Here is a 16,090-nt window from a genome sequence, read left to right on the forward strand (position 1 = left end):
TCATAATGGATCTCATTATCCAGCTGGGTCAGCTCGGTGGGGCCCGTCTGGTGGGAGATGATAGCTCGCTGAGTGAGGGGCTGCCATGACACACACACGCATACGCACACACACCGCTCTGCCTACACCATTGCACGATACGCCCGTTATTTGCCTCATCCCGATCCGCGTACCATCAAGATGATGGAGCCGTACACACTTCCATTCCACACACGCACACATCATCCAGACGCAAGCAACATTAGTGCCTCAGCTTGCTATCAGACAGGCGGCCATGTGATGGGATGCAGAGCAGAGGGAGGGACGTGTTAAAAAAAAAAAGGCACTTCCTCCTCTTCCTGCATCTCTATGGCGCCTCCTCCCCTCAATGGTTCGGCGTAGTCTATCACTTCCAGTGCCAGAACCCCCCCAGACTGTTACGCGTCGTCTGATCGGTCGAGCGCGTTTTGTGTGTGTTTGAATAAAAATGTAATCGGAAAAATGTCCAACGGTTCCGAGATGAGGGCGGAGCAGTTGGTTGCTCGTAACAAGGTTAGGCCGCGCACCATTTGTTTGGACATGACCGTTACCCGAGCCAATTACTGGATGGTATACCAGCGGCTTGCCAACGAGCTAATGTTTTCCCGTCATGCCTGCCCCTCCCCTCGCAAGTACGCACACACACGTATGTGAAAGGAGGGGGCGAGCGGGGGAAATAGATTGCGAGAAGAAGCGTGGAGAACGGCCCGGGGCGCATCCCCCTCTCCACCTGACTGACTGATGCAGCTAATAAACTTTCATTTAAGCTAATGTTGCTCCTTTTTCTTCTTTCTCCCACCAGCCTCTTCTCCCCCCTCCAGCCCCCTTCCGCCTACCTTCTCTCGACTTCCAGAAGACGCCTGGGTGCGAGCAATCCATGCGGGCAGTCTGCCGGCCGGATGCCAACTTGGCTGAACAGCGTGCCACTTAATCAGTCTGAACCTCAACACATAGAAAGCCGCTGCCGATCAACAGAGGTAAGAAACGGCGTGGAGCGATTAAGTGCAGCGGCTACGCACTCACCGCATAAATCAAACGCACCCCTCCTTGCGAGGCGACTAAATTGAAATTTTGTGTCACGGCAACATTATGATTTGACTACGACAAGAAACAAAATCTTCCGTCCACGTCGATTGGGTTCACAACAAAATGTGATGGGTTGGTTTTTTTTTTTTTTCCGCTACGGTTACCCACCTTAGCGCCCGCTCCACTTTTAGGCTGACACCCTAACCGCATGCTCCTCCGCGCCGCGAATTCTTGCTCACCAACAATAAACAAAGCATCAAAGCACCATCTCTCTCGCGCTAACAAATAAAAGCGCGTCAAAGCTTCATAATTGTTTTTCAAACGTAGCGCGTATTTCGGATCGCTGCACCCTGCCAGCTAGCTCTTTTTTTTTTTTTTAAACTATATGCTCTTTAATCCTTGAGACAAAAGCAACAGCTATGATGCTCTTCTATTTGCATCTGCAGCAAAGGCTTTGTCTGAGGTCACGGTTGGCATAGCGTGTGTGTGTGTGTGTGTGTGTGTGTGTGTGTTTTAAATCCCAGCTGTGCTTCTGCAACTGAGTTAGCTGCATTTTAAGCAGTGTGCGACTTCTGAATTTCTATGAAGTCCCTTCAGACCGCCAAGGGGCGATTTTCCAAGGGCCAGTTGTGTTGTGTGGCATCATCCGTGTCTTTTTTTTTTTGCTGGGAGGAGGGGAAGTCCAACAAAATTAACACCCCCCCTAAATCTGTAAATAATTGCTCACCTAAGACTCACTCGTTCAAACGATGTGAGAAGGTCAACAACTTAGCAAGCCTCCCTAATTGAGATGATCTCCTCATGTGCCACAAATCACGATCCATTAAGAGCGATTAAGCGACGACAAGTATAGCACGGTAAATCAAGGTCATCAGATGGACACAGACAGGCAGAGGACAGATGAAGAGCAAGTCTCCATGCAGGAAAAAACAAAACAAAAAAAAACAGTCGGCTCGTCCCGTCTGTTTGTGCGTATAATTTAGCAGCCGAATTTTATTTGTTGTTGAAATTGCTGTCGTTGTTTTCGCAAAGGCCTGGAGCTCCGTTTGCTCAATGACCTTGCGACGTGTTGAGCCGACTTCAAAATGCCACCTCGGCATCCGCGAGTGTGAGTCGCCGTCATGCTCTTCTCCAAAAGGCAAATCTGGAGGCGTGATACAATAGGTGAGGCAGGCGGTGTCAGGATTTGAGAATAATACCGGCAATAACAATAAATCCCACGGGCTAATCATTTACTCACCGCTCTTCTGCCCCCCCCCCCGCCCCCCCCCCCCCCCCTTCTCTGAACCTGGAGCGATGCTGCATTACCCCGCCGCCGCCTTCAATTACACCATTCATCATGAGTCTTATCTGGCGAGCGCTTTGATTGAGTGTGCAAAGGGCATTCTTGCAAACCTCCTTTACAACTGTGCGTGTGCGTGTGTGTGTGTGTGTGTGTGTGTGTGTGTGTGTGTGTGTGTGTAGCTTTTGACAAGACCGGGCGCATGAATTTGGCTGCATGTGGCGGCGAGAGTGTGTTGTGTTGGGATGTCGAGTGTGTGTGCAAGAACCCACAGCACATCTACTTGAGTGTATAAATCAAGTAAGATAATCGCCCCCCACCCTCAACTCCATCTCTGTGATCCTCTCTGTCTCAGCAAGCCCATTTTTCTTTTTCTTTTTTAACCTTCTCCCGTCCCATTCTTCCTTCCCGCTTCTTTTTCTTGAGAAGCCATTTGTCTGGTGTGTGGTGGGTGGGGGGGGGGGGGGGGGGGTTCGCATCCCCAGCAGTCGGAGACAGGCGACAAATTTTAATAAGCAACTGGGTGCTGTAATTTAGCGGCCTGGGAGGGCGATTAGGCTGATTGATACCGGGCTGGCCTAATGGCCCAGCCTACGGCTCCTGGTCCAAATTGGTAGTAATGAAAGTTTTGTGCAAATTGAGATGGAGGTAAAGGAGGCACCTTCCTCTCACTCTCTGCTTCGCAACAGCCCCCCCCCCCCCCCCCCCCCCCCCCCGTCTGTCTGTCTTTGTTACGCTCGAGTGTTGTCTTTTTTGTTTTCATCTGGTACGTTTCACTTTCCGTGTTTGGAGCTGTCGGCCGGTTTCTCCGTCATTGCTCTTGCCCGCCCTCCGCTCTGCCTCTCGTTACGAAAATCGATGTGCGCCTCATCCGCTGTCTCTCTCCTTTTCTCTCTTTCGAGCACTTTATTGATTTTCAGTTGTTCATTTCCTCCCTTCTTAAGAGGCACCTATTATTCTCATTTTGGGCTGCACTTGAGTAGTTTGCCGCAGTCGCAAAAGTCCTTGTTCATTTTTCGAGCAGACTTCATCTGCTGTCTGCGGGGGGGGGGGGGGGGGGGCAAATTGCGTAAGACGCCTTTAAAGTAAAACCAAAACAAACCAAACAAAACGAGACTACTGTGTTGTTTGTTTGTTGTTGTTTTGTCTCCATCAGAGGTTCTCCAACATTTTTGGGACCAGGAAAGCTACAAAATTCGAACTCAACACGGGTTGGTTTCTGACTAAAAAGCGGAGAAAAGATGCTTTTTTTGTCATGAACCTTTGTTTGGATGCGCCACCTCACGCCACTCTCTTCGTCCCACCAAATCCTCCTCAGCTGGACTTCCACATTTGAGCCGCCTCCATCTGCATGATGAGACTGTGGCGATCGCTTCGCTCTTTTCCAGCAAATTTCAAATGTGGATCCGCGCGCGGCGCTGGCAAGCTCATTCTTGTTCTGCGTTTGACAATGCTGCAGATTCCTTCGATTTTTAGACCTAGTCGGGATGTGTTTTCTCAGCTTTTCTTCCTGAGTCAGGATTCTCTTACTGTCCTTTTTCCGATAATTACATGTAGAATAGTGAGAGCATTTCTTGCATTAGCGAGAAGAGAGAGCTGTTAAATTGAGGGATGGGCACATTTAATCTCACGGTAACACCTTCGCAGATGTAGATCTTGCGTAGTAGTGCGTCGCGCGGAATAAACTCGACACGGGTTTCCGCTCTCACGGGGTCGGCATCTTCTTTTGACCGCCCTCAATCGAGTGTACCAGATAATGAAAAAAAAAAACAATTAATGTGCGGCAAAAACAGGCGCTTTGAGAGACGAGTTGTTGAAAAATCCTCCACGGAGAACCGAGGTGATGGCCTCAATTCACACAAGGACGCTCAGCCTCCTGTAATGTGCGCATTAAATGTACAAGTGCATTATCGCCGCGGACATACACGTATGTGGGTGCTTGCGCGCCATCCAATTTCCCGACAAGCGAATGCAGCTTTTAATTTTTTTTCCCCCGGTTCGGCTTTCTCTAAACTCCCACTCGTTCCTTTATTCACGACATTTCTCTTAAGATGACGCTCCCCATCATCGCTCGCTGCCACTTTGAGTTACGTGCTTATCTATCATTAATAGCTTTATTAGCATTTTCCCTCTCCCGAGGTGCTTTTGTATGCGATTCAAACTAGACCACGGATGCCGGCATCATTATGCGAGGAAACATGCTGAATTCTTTTCGTGACAAAATGATGGTGGGTAGAAGAAGAAGGCATAGCGGCGACACATTTTGACAGCTCCCAAATTAGAACTTGTATCCTTGTTCTCACGCGTAGCTGCCTGTAAAGTTTCGGAACTTTTATACCCCGACTTGATTCCCCGGCAAAATTCGGAGGAAACTTTGAACAAGTATTAGGACGCATTTGCACACGGCGCCGACTTGCGGATGAAGGGAACATTATTGATGTGTCAAGTTTGATTGGGAAGTGTGAACAGTGACAATGTAAACCCAGGCGGCGGGGGGGGGGGGGGGGGGGGGCGTTTTAAATGTACGTCCCTGCAGATTAGCTCGATCACATGATCCGGGCGAGTGGAAAAAGGCGATAATCCATTCGAACGAGAGCCGATGAATAGCCCGTGTTTTCGTACCTTCGAATTTCATGGCGGATGAAGCTATGAGATATCAAATTGGACGATGAGGTGCTTCGAAGTTCCGGCCAACGCTAGAGGACTGCAGGGGGAGGTGTGTTGTCTTCCCCCTGACAAGTAACGTGGAGGTAAAAATGAGGCGCGTATGGCGGAGGAGGGAAGAAGGTGCTGATGGGAAAGAGACTAATGGCATGCCGGTGTCAGAAGCGGTCATGTGCTGAGGAAGGAGTGCGGCAGAATGAGAGGGAAGATGGAAGGAGGGCTTGACTGATAATCTGTTTACCTCCCTGAAAACGCTTCAGGCGCCATTCTGATTAAAGTTCAGCCTTTCATCTATCATCACGCGGCCGTTAAGAACCTTCAAGAGCTGCCGATACCAAAAACCGCCATCCGACGTTTGCCGCGTATCATCCTCCTTTGTCTTCACTTGAGTGCTTGGAAAACTGGCCCCTTAGGATTCCTTCTTCCTTCCCACTGCGCGTTGTTTTTTTGCCTTGAATGCTGACTTTGGATGTATGTCCTTCTTCGTGTGCCGTTCTTACTTTTCTACAAAGCTTCTCATGCTAAAGTGCTAGCGCGTTTGTTCCTGTGACGCTCTTCCCCAACTCAAGGCTTTTAGCACCTCCAAGCGCAATACAATTACACCCATTTAGGGGACATGATATTGTCAGCAGCTTTCTAAAAATACCGCTCCAATCCATGCAGAGTCGCGCAGGAGAATGTCGCGGAGCAACGGCCGGGCGGAGGCGGCCCCGCGCGCGATGTTCTGGCCGCTCAGGCACAAATGCACTTTAAAAGCTTTTTACGCCCTCCAAGGCCTTGTGAGCGAAGGACAGTCGGGATGGACAGAAATACGTCAAGGTTGGCAAGGAACCTCGACCGTTCTGTTTTTCTAGCGGACAATTGTTGTGGATACAACCCGGTGCCCGCGGCTTTGAAAGGTTACGGAACGGTAAACCCGAACAGAGGGATGTCGGCGGGATGCTCATACCTGACATCATACCGGCGTGACATAAAGTATTTTGGTGCGGCCTAGGAACCCATTTGCAGCACGACAAAAGCAAGTTAATTAGGTAATCGCTTCTATTGTGGGTTTTTTTTAGAGCAGAAAGATTGGTTCGGCAAGAGGCAGAAGAATGACCTCATCGGGGATGCGCGCTCTCTTGTGGTGATGAGGGTGAGATGAGTGTGACCCGTCTGCTTGCACGATGCCACACAAGCGGGAACTTGTGGACAGTCTGCGACAGGATTTAACAAAGAGGAAAACACACGAGCCTTGATGTCAGCCGGACCCAAAAAAGCAAAACACGGACCCCACTGCTACTGCGTTTCCAAAATATTTGCTCTCTCTCCACCGCACAGCCCAGTGAAAATCCAAATATTGCTGCGGCTCAATTGAATTTCAGAGTCATCTTCTGATCAGTTAGAACGCAATGTTTTTTTCTTTTGTTTGTTTATGTTGCATAGACGTTTGACAAATATTCCATCCTCTTTGTCAAACGTAGCCGATGCGGTCGCCCGTTGGCGCACCCGCGTGCACAAAATTAGCTTTGGGAGCGGTGTGACTGGTCGACATCGACCTTAACCCCAGGGGGCAAAAGGAAAGACTTAGCTGAATTCACTTCAGCCCAGACAGCCTCGACGCTCTCACGGCCTTTGATGGACTGATTTAATCCCGCTGATGGTGCTCATAAGACACCGGAGAGGGCATTGACGAAGGCACACAAACACACACACACACACACACACACACCCTTCAGTCATACATGTGGACACAACAGGCCCGTGTGTGTGTCTGTGTGTGAAGCGGAGAGGTCAGCGGGGCTAACACGGTCCCCTGGCTGTTCTCAAGGTTAATGCGAGCCCGACAGCGGCGGCTGTTAGCGGCCTTCAGGCGGTGTCCCCCCCATCGCCGGACCCGATTCATCGCGGTAGCAGCGGTGCATTAAGATGTAACGGCTCCCCTACCCGGTGTCACTCACCCCTTTCGCCGCGGCCTACGTCGTGATCTTAACGCTTCCTCTTGAGTGCTTTTGTCCACCGGGGCTCGGTTGTCACGTGTCGTGTCGACCCCCCCCGACGTGTCATGATGTCATGTCATCCCATTGTCTGTTAATTGAAATGCGTCCGACATTGTCTATATGGTCCATTAGAGGAACAGGAGCCTTGTTCGCCGAGTGTCACCCCTGCTTCAGCACCTCGCTCATTCATTTCCATCGGCAGTGTTTGACTTGCCGACGCAAAAGGGGAGGCGGCGATGAGACGAGGTGAACTATGAGGGGGGGAAAAAAAAATGCAGGCTGGCATGTAGGAGTCTTCCCCCCCCCCCACCCCCAAACCATTGAAATCTAATTTACATTTTAATTCAAAGACATTAAGCAGATGCGCTTATCAAGTGCAGGTTGACGTTGAGTGCCACGTTCAAGGACGCGCAGATGAGAGGGCGCGATAAATGCGCAACGTGCTCGGATTATGACAGATTTATGGCGAAATACTTTTATTTTGAAGTTCCGGGGAAGTCGAGTGTGTTTCCAGGGTAGATGCTATCTCCACAACTTTGACGTCGAAGAATTATTGAACGTCATCCCGAGGGGAAATTCTGTGCAGACGTTTGTCTTCAGGATGTCGCTGTTTAAATTTGTTGTCGCGCGGGGTGGGGGGAGGGGGGTGCCGAGCGCCCGAGTCCATGGAAGAGTGATGATGTTGTTGACTCATTGTCGGCCAAATGCCAATCAATCAATTAACCGATCAATAGTCATCTGGTGAGCGCCTAAGGACACTGGCGAGAGGGGGTGGGCTAGCGGGATCTCAGAGGAACACTCAAATCAATCCATCTCTGCCGCCGCGCAAGGTGCGTGAAACCTCGCGAATACGCACAAATAAATACGCACGGTTTAACTATTAGCAAATGCGCCGCTCAGCTTATTTCCCAACCGCTCCCATTTTCCACGCGCTCAAGCACGCGGCCGTCAGATTGCCGTGTCGTGCCAAGGAGAAAAATGACTAAATCTAGTCTCATTTCTCATCCTTCATTCCCACCATCTCATCTAGCCCCGCCTCCCCTCCTTCGAAATGGAAAGCCGAATTCCCTGGCGGACGTCTGCAGCTATAGCCAGCTACACTATAACACAGTTAATAGAAAGGCTTGGCAGCTTATGGAGCCCATGCAATTTTCAATGTGAGTTTTATGACTCTGCGAGGGAGGACGGAGAGAGATGTGCTTGATACGTCTTTGCTGATGTGTTTCTATTAGAGGCGGATTAACTCATGCGGGATGCGTGTCGCACTATTGCTCTTTGTGGTGACATCATCCAGGGTCCTTTTTTGGGCCATGGCCTGTTGGGCCCACATGAGCTATGGAAGCGGTGGCACTGTATATATTTATGATCAAATATGATACGTTTTGCTGATTACTTCATATTTAGCATCTTCAGGTGTATTTTTAGTTTTATTTTTTATTTTTTTTAGCATTTCAAGCGGAATATTTTATCATTTGACAATTTCTCGGCTGGACGTCTTCAAGCCATTCCTGATGGTTGACGATTTGCAGCAAGAGTGGGCTGATTTCATCATTTATTTATGAAATATGGACCGGCTCATCCAGGCCAGTGTCGGGGGAAAAAAAATACTGTATATATACTGTATATACTCCGATTTTTACCTACAGCCGCCCGCCAAAGCCGCCCCCTGTTTGTACTTGGCTTCATCCGGCTGTTGCTGTTGCATCCCAAATTAGTTTCGCGTGCTTCCAGCTGGCTGCATCTCAGCGTTGCGCCGTATATATGTCACCGCATAGAGAGCAGATATCCATATGTGTGGTTAATGCGCGCTCTTAATCTCAAAGCTCTGCTATTTGTATCGTGACCTCTGGGCCACTCAATCTGATCCTTGCCGTTTGTGTTTCTAGCTTATGCGTGTATAGTTGGAATGATCAGAGCGTGTTATGTCAGCAGCCAGTCGAGTTGGCGTTTTACTCGCATCGCTACTACTACTACTATTTACATTTTACCGAGCGTATTGTAGTCCGAGTATGAGAGGTGTAACAGAGGCAGGACGGCAAATGCGAATGACCTTTGCTATTCTGAGGGAGTGAGGGAGAGATTTCCTTTCGACTTCATATTGATTATATGAAGTAGATGTTGGCTTCCAAATCCAAAAAGATGACATTTGACCTTCAAAACTCCACTTAGCTCTACAATCCAAGCTTTGCTCTCTGTCATGCGTTAACGCCCCTGTGAATATGCACAGCGCCACCCAGGTATAAATGGACTAGGATGGATTATCCAAGCAAATAAACGTTGCCTTCGAGTTGCTAACAAGCCCTCCAGGACATGCGGTGACATTTGCCTGGGTGCTTTCTCTTCACACCCTCATGCTTGATACCAACGCATTGACACTTTTACGGTTGCTTTCAAGTGTGAACGCATCTCCGTGCCGATGTGAAAGCATCCCGCCGATCAAGCAGGGAAATTGTTCCTCTGGATGACCCGATTCTGGGTTCAGTTTCACCACATTGCACCCGGGGTATTGATTCCGGACCGGCTAATAGAAACTCTGGTCCAAATACTGGCCCGTCGCTTTAAGAGGGCACGGCCGCACGTCTTTTTTTGATCCTCAAGTGGGCGAGCGGCGGCATAAACAGGAAGGGGGCCCTGCCTTTAAGTGCGTCATTCACTCTCGTGTCATCGGATCTTCTGTGTTGAAATATGCGCCGGAGTCTTTCTCAAAACATTGTTAGCTTGACATCCTGGATATAGGTATTCAAAGGTGACACAGCCTTGTGTGCCGTTGCGGATGTATGCTGATTGTGTGAGCTGACGCATGTGCGCGCGTGTGGAAAACCGAAACATCCTCTTGAGCAATCTGTGCCGTGTTCCCCTGTGAGCCTGGAGAGTAATGTAAATATGGAGGTTGAAGGTGTGCATGTCGGTGCGTGTGTGTCGAGGCATTGGAATACGGCAACTCAAGTATTTGGAGTCCATATATTTTGTGGGTGGAAGGCGGTTGGGTTTCCGCCGTAGAAATGTGGTCTTGATTTGTGCAGGGGGGCCTCTCCGGTTAACTGGAACAAGGTTGGCGATGGTGTCACCTCGCTAACGTTCACGAGAGACACCAGCACCATATGCGCGCTTAATATGCTCGTAAGTGTACGGTGTTGTGTTTTCGGGTTTTGCAAAAGCCCGCTTGACCTCACGGCGATTAACTCGGTCTCGTGTTTACAAATGGCCTCGGATGATTTCGCAGCCAATTTCACGCAAAAAAAAACCGTCAGCTCCGTTTTCAGAAAGTATAGTTTACATGGTGACATGTCTGAATTAGGCTGTCTAGTCAGACTGGACATGAAACAAATGACCTTGCCATTTCCCCGGTAAAAGTCCACGTCATGGCCAAATATAGCAAGGCGACTTTTGACATGATTCGACTGTCGCCAAACCTCCGGATTTCGGAGATGAACATCTGCTAGAAAGGCCAAAGTTGAGTTTCGGACCAAATATATCATTGTGCGCCACGTGCTCTGGCGACACTTTGATCGTGGAAGGTCACAATATATTGGATACACGTCGCATTTTCATCATGCTCGGCCAATTTGATTGTATGTCGAAACCTAAAATCTCTATCGGGGCTGTCATGTTGAAATAAAAAAAAAAAGTCAAGCAAACGTTCATTTGGTATGTCGGTCAAGAGAGGATTTTCGTGCATTCGTCGTCATCATGTCTGAATCAGGTCAGTCCTTCATCACGGCGTGCAAATTTTATTTTAATTTTTTTGTTGTTAGAAGTGATCCACCATGCTGTTCTGGGTACAAACGCAGTGAGGCAATCGCAGTCGGGTCAGGCGGGGGCGAGAGCAAGCGAATGAAAGTGGTGTGTCACTGCAGTGAAAAGAATAACATGGACCCCAGACCGCAGGAGGCATGACTCACCACAAGGAAACCTCAACGCTCTCTGCTCCTTGTTGTGCTGCCCCCCGCCCCCTGCCCCCCTCTCCACCCCCACTTACTCCCTACACCAAAGATGAATAGATTCTCAGTGACCAAGATTACACAAGAACTCATGGCCCGAGAGAAACCGTTACATTTTGGTGCAGATCTGGGTTTCATTTCCATTTGATCTCACATATTTTTCCACAGTTTTTTTTTCTTCTATGGTCAGCGCTGGTATTCTTTTGTGGTGGTGGCCAAAGGTCAAAGAAAAAAACAAAACGATCGGGTCCGGCTGACGAAAACCATATAAAGAAGTCTAGAATAACAGTTTATTCACCTATTGTTTAAGTGACTGTAATGACTGGTTTGGTAACAGGAAAATGCTTACAGTATCACTCTTTTTTATTAGAAATGAGAATTTGAAATTTTGGTACAGATTTTAGCAAGCATCATGAAAGTTGACTTTTTTGATTTGATTTCGGGGGCCGCATAAAATGATGTGGCGGGCCAGATATGGCCCCCGGGCCTTGGGTTTGACACCTGTGTCAAAAGTGAATTTATACAATAGCTTCGACGTCTGCACCTGACGCCCAATCGCCCAACGCGCAGACTGACTAACGGTTAGCCCGTTCGCAGCAACAGCCGGCTGCACTCTCATTGGCTCGTGCAAAGTCCCATCGTGTAGAAAGAGAAAAATAATACCTGTGCCCCATATGCATGATGTTATCTTCTACTTTTGGTTGGCGTTAATACCGCGATGGGATAATTGGTCGAAAAGACCCGCCCTTTTATCCTGGCTCCGGTCGCCATTTTCCTCCCGAGTTCTTTCCCCTCTCACCTCTCTACTCTCTTCATATTTCATATTAAGCAAGCCGCTGTGTGGAGCCAGCTGTGTAAACAATCGAACCCAGCCCTTCATGTTTTTACAGCGCTGGAAAAATGTCCTGAAGAGAAAAAAAGAAAAGAAGTGAGACACAAGGAGCTTGCCGCGGGCCCTTCGTATCAGTGATCTATGGCCCTTTGTATCTCAGGCCTCCTTTGAGCGCGAGTGGGACTTTTTGTGTGTGCGTGTGTACCTTCCAAGCCCATGTGTTTATGTGCATGTGGGAGCTTTCTGTAACCATAGCCTCCTGCAAATATTGACGGAGTTGAATGGTTACGTTGGGTAGCCCGAAATGCAAATACGACATGTTGTGTTCCGCTCCTTTCTTGATTAATCTTTTCCTTTTTTTTTTTTTTAGCTTGATATTGATAAGCACAAAAGAGTCATGTGGGACTTGTTGAGTTGGGGCCCCGTCTTGACTACACACCAAGAGTGGGACTAAGTCACATACGGTATGTGCAAATCATCCTGCGCCTGAATTAAAAAATAAAAATAAAAAATCTATGAGGACTAACTAACCGATGCAAAAAATTAATTCAAGGTATTTTTAGAATTCACACAGGGGCCCCTTCAGGTACTTCAGGGGTCATCTTGTTCTGACAGGACATGGAAAGGAAGGGAAAGTTGCAGAGAAAAAAACCTGTCAAAATCTGAAGAAGGCCCGAGAGTATCCAGAGGGTGTACAGATGGTCAAGTTCTGCACGGACAGTCACACGGGCGGCGCACATTTTGTGTGAAGGAAGCAACAACCTCTCTGGAATCCTGACACGCATGCTTGTGACTCATCCACAGGTTTTACTTTTATTCTTTGCAGCTCCGCGCCGCTTGCTGGCCTTTTGAGATAATTAGCGTCTGACCTTTCTGAGGTGAGGCGCAAATGTCACCCTGCCTGCCTCGCTGACAAGTAGATTCAACCTACTTTGGGGGTTTGGCAAAAGAGCTGACGGTTCTCACTGGCTTGGATGTGCACTTAGCACACTTTAGCCTCCTCGCGCCACACCTTCCTCCCTCGCCCCCGCTTGCTGCTCTCTCACCCGTAAAGTGTCTCGGGCTGCTTGAAGTGGTGCTCTGCGCGGGACACGAATCATACGACGAGTTATTGAATAACAAAAAATAAATAAATGAATAAACATTTTGCAAATAGGAAAGAGTGTTGCCCACCGTCTTTGTAGCTGAAGCCCAGTCCACTACTTTTAGTGATCCTAGCGTAGCCAGTCTGGCCTGAATAATTTGCATAACATTAGCTGAGATACAGTGCGAGAGACTTGTCGCAGAGTGGTCTACTTTTTATGCAAATCTGAGCATGAAACGTACAGTTTGACGCCACCCCTCGCCCCCTCCCCACTCCCACAGGGCAGATAGACAGCACGCCAAGGTGACACGAGACACACACATATGTACACACGCGCACTCGCTTCGACACTTGTTGATATTTGCGAACACGCGTGCACATTCGCGACCGAATCGGCGCATTTTACTCGTGACATGTATTCAAAGCGCACCAAGCGCTCCTCATGAAAATTTGAAGGCGTCGTGCCCGAGCGACTTCCATTACCGGCACCTTTGCAAAAGCCCATACATGGCTGGGGGATGGAGCACATGGAAAAAGATTCCCATCCACAACCGAGCTTGACAGCCTTTGGTGTTCCCCAGGAGAGCTCGCTGTCTTACACTTTCAAGCCTTCAAAGTGAAATTCAAAGTCATCCGGATCGTTTCGCAACGTACTCTCACGAGAGTATCGCCAGATGTCGGTCTAAAAGTTACAGACAATATTTCATATTTCATTCATCAGTTCATACCCGGGATTAATGTCCGGCAACAGGCATGTTATCGCACCTGTTCGCGGTAACGCACTCCACCTGTCACGTTAAAAAAAAAACAAAAAAAAACCTTTTTTGTCAGTTTGGGTCAGAATTATATTCTATTCATAAATTCGGCAGGTAGAGATTCATAGCACTGTGTTCAAAATGAAAATAACTTTTGATTTCCATACAGGTAAATCCATTGGGAACCTGCAATTTCCTTACAAACAATTGTGTCAAAATCAAAATATATTTTCTTTCATAAAAACGGCCTCAGAAAACCGCGTTACCTCTGTTTTGCGTGGAATCAAAACAACCTCTGGCACCTGCAAAACTGATTCAAGCTTTAATCCAGACTTGCATCAACATTTCAGCGGCTATGCTCCGCTTCATTCACAAAAATCTGGAAATTAGCGTTCGCGTCATACCGGGGGTGCCTCGAGATACGAATAACTTCGTCTCACATGTCCGTTTCGCTTCATGCTAATGGGCGATTTCAAACGTGGGTGTCCTGGTGTGACAGCAATGGATATTTGAACACAATTTAAGAATGCTCCCAGGCATATGTTCTTTATCATCCCCCCCGCCCAACCCTCCAAAAAAGGACTACCAGAAGTATTATTGCATATACTGCCCCCAGGTGGTCACGATTTGCACACTTGCGTGCGCGCGCGTGTGTGACCATCTCGACATGTGTTGTGCACCTCGTGCGTCTATTTATGCACGCGCCAGCCTCCACGACTGTATGTCATGCGTCGCATACGCCGTCCCCCGTGGCTGCGCTCGCCGTATTGTCCGCCCGTCCACCCCCCGACCTCGCTCTGCCATTTGCTGCTTGGCCGATGATTAATTCAAAGTTTGCTGTCACAAGCGATTTGGCTCTCTTCGTGCCACGCGACCTCTGAACCTTCCGCCTCTCTGGCTGTTACATGCCACCACCACAGTTAAGACCAAGTGACCCAGATTGTTTGTTTACCCCGCCCCCCCCCCCCACCTCCTCCCTACTGTTAGCGATCACTCAGGCTCTCCCTGGAGCTAACCGTCATACAGTTGTGCACTTAATGGCGACTACATATGTTGAAATGAATATAGCACGTGCTGGTAAAAGATAAAGCTTTAAAAATAGATACCGCCGAGTTGAAACACTTTGCAAAGTAGTCCACTCGATGCATGAATCCAACCCTCGAGCAAACTATAGGCGGAATCGCAGTCGCGCACGGTAATCGGATGTTACGCCGCTTTGAATATTTGCGCTTTTAAAGGAATATAGTCACGTGGCGGTCGGTCAAGTAAGCTACTGTAAGATGCTGCGGGAAACCCAAAGTTGACGTTTGTTGTTATGCGCGTTGTTGGACATCTTTATTTCCGACACAATCGTCGCCTTTGACATCTTTGCACTGGCAGCCAAGCGCTTCAGCATAATGTACACAGCAGCAGCTCCCTTTTTCTTCTTCTCCCCTTGTATCTGTGACCTTGCGCGTCAGCCCGATCAAACAGAACGCATACATCACACGAGGGGCGGTGTGGGTGAAAGCGATTCAAAGATGGAACTTGGTGCTTTGTGTGTGTGTGTAAAGAGGTTTTTATATTCTTGTAGCCGAATGCGCTGACAGTGTGCATCTTTTTGCTGTCGGGAGAGAACAACGTTGGCAGGAAATGGTTAGGCGGCATTCATCATCTGCAGGTTCGCTACTGTTTGCTACGAATAGATAAAAGGGGGCAGACCTATAGCAGGACACATCCTTAAAGGGGAAGTCAAGTGAAAACTTTTCTTGGGGATAATATCGTCGATGCGTCTCCGCTAGTCGCGACACGGCATTTGTATTAATATTGCAATGATGGAATTGAAATCAAGCAGAAAATCCACCTTGTTTTTTTCCATCTCATTGGATGGCATTTTGACATGAGACCGCCCTGACTGAAAATGCCAATAAGTTGCTTCGAAAGTTGCTCTTGAAGCCATTTTCATTGAAGGGCAATGTTTTCATGTCAATTGAAATGATATTCAGCTGTGATTTGATCATAGGTTGTGTTATATTTACTGTTAAAATGATTACTAGAGGCAATATTAAACATCTTTTGAGGTTTGAGTCATGGTTTTGCACTGTTACTATTACCTCATGGGGGGGGGGGAGAAAAAAAATAATCCCAGAGGAAATAGAAATATTTCATCTTCTTAATTGCCATGTTAATTTACAAATTAAAAAAAAAATTCTTAACTTCTGCATGTGTGAGTGTGTTAAAATCAAAAGTGTCATGAATAAAAATTTCGGGTTGCCTCCCACTCTGAGTCGTCAGGGCGCGTCGTTAAGCCCCTTTCTATTTACTGCGGCGTCACTCAGGAAGAGTTGTCGCTCCGCCACAACAAAGGCGTAGCGACGTGCAATGCGCCGTGTCACTCACAGCGGCTTCTAATGGCGGCCACACAAATCGCTGCCATGAGAATGGGGAAGAAAGTAGTAGTAGTTTCGCCGCTCGGGAGTTCTCCCATTGACCCAGTGAGAACTCGCTCCTTGTTGAAAGACTCGAGCGT

General features: G+C 48.2%; 1 protein-coding gene across 1 annotated transcript in view; it reads left to right on the forward strand.

Annotated features, from left to right (window-relative positions):
* The window catches only part of raraa (retinoic acid receptor, alpha a), a 118,390-nt gene that overhangs the window by 36,003 nt on the left and 66,297 nt on the right, over positions 1–16,090 (forward strand). Inside the window, exon 3 of the mRNA XM_086138191.1 lies at positions 821–995. The gene's annotated coding sequence lies outside the window, so the exon portion shown is untranslated. The remainder of the gene's footprint in view (positions 1–820; positions 996–16,090) is intronic.

The sequence above is a fragment of the Hippocampus guttulatus genome, chromosome 19 (assembly GCF_054856545.1).
Source record: "Hippocampus guttulatus isolate MCC_2025c chromosome 19, RoL_Hgut_1.0, whole genome shotgun sequence".
Taxonomy (NCBI): domain Eukaryota; kingdom Metazoa; phylum Chordata; class Actinopteri; order Syngnathiformes; family Syngnathidae; genus Hippocampus; species Hippocampus guttulatus.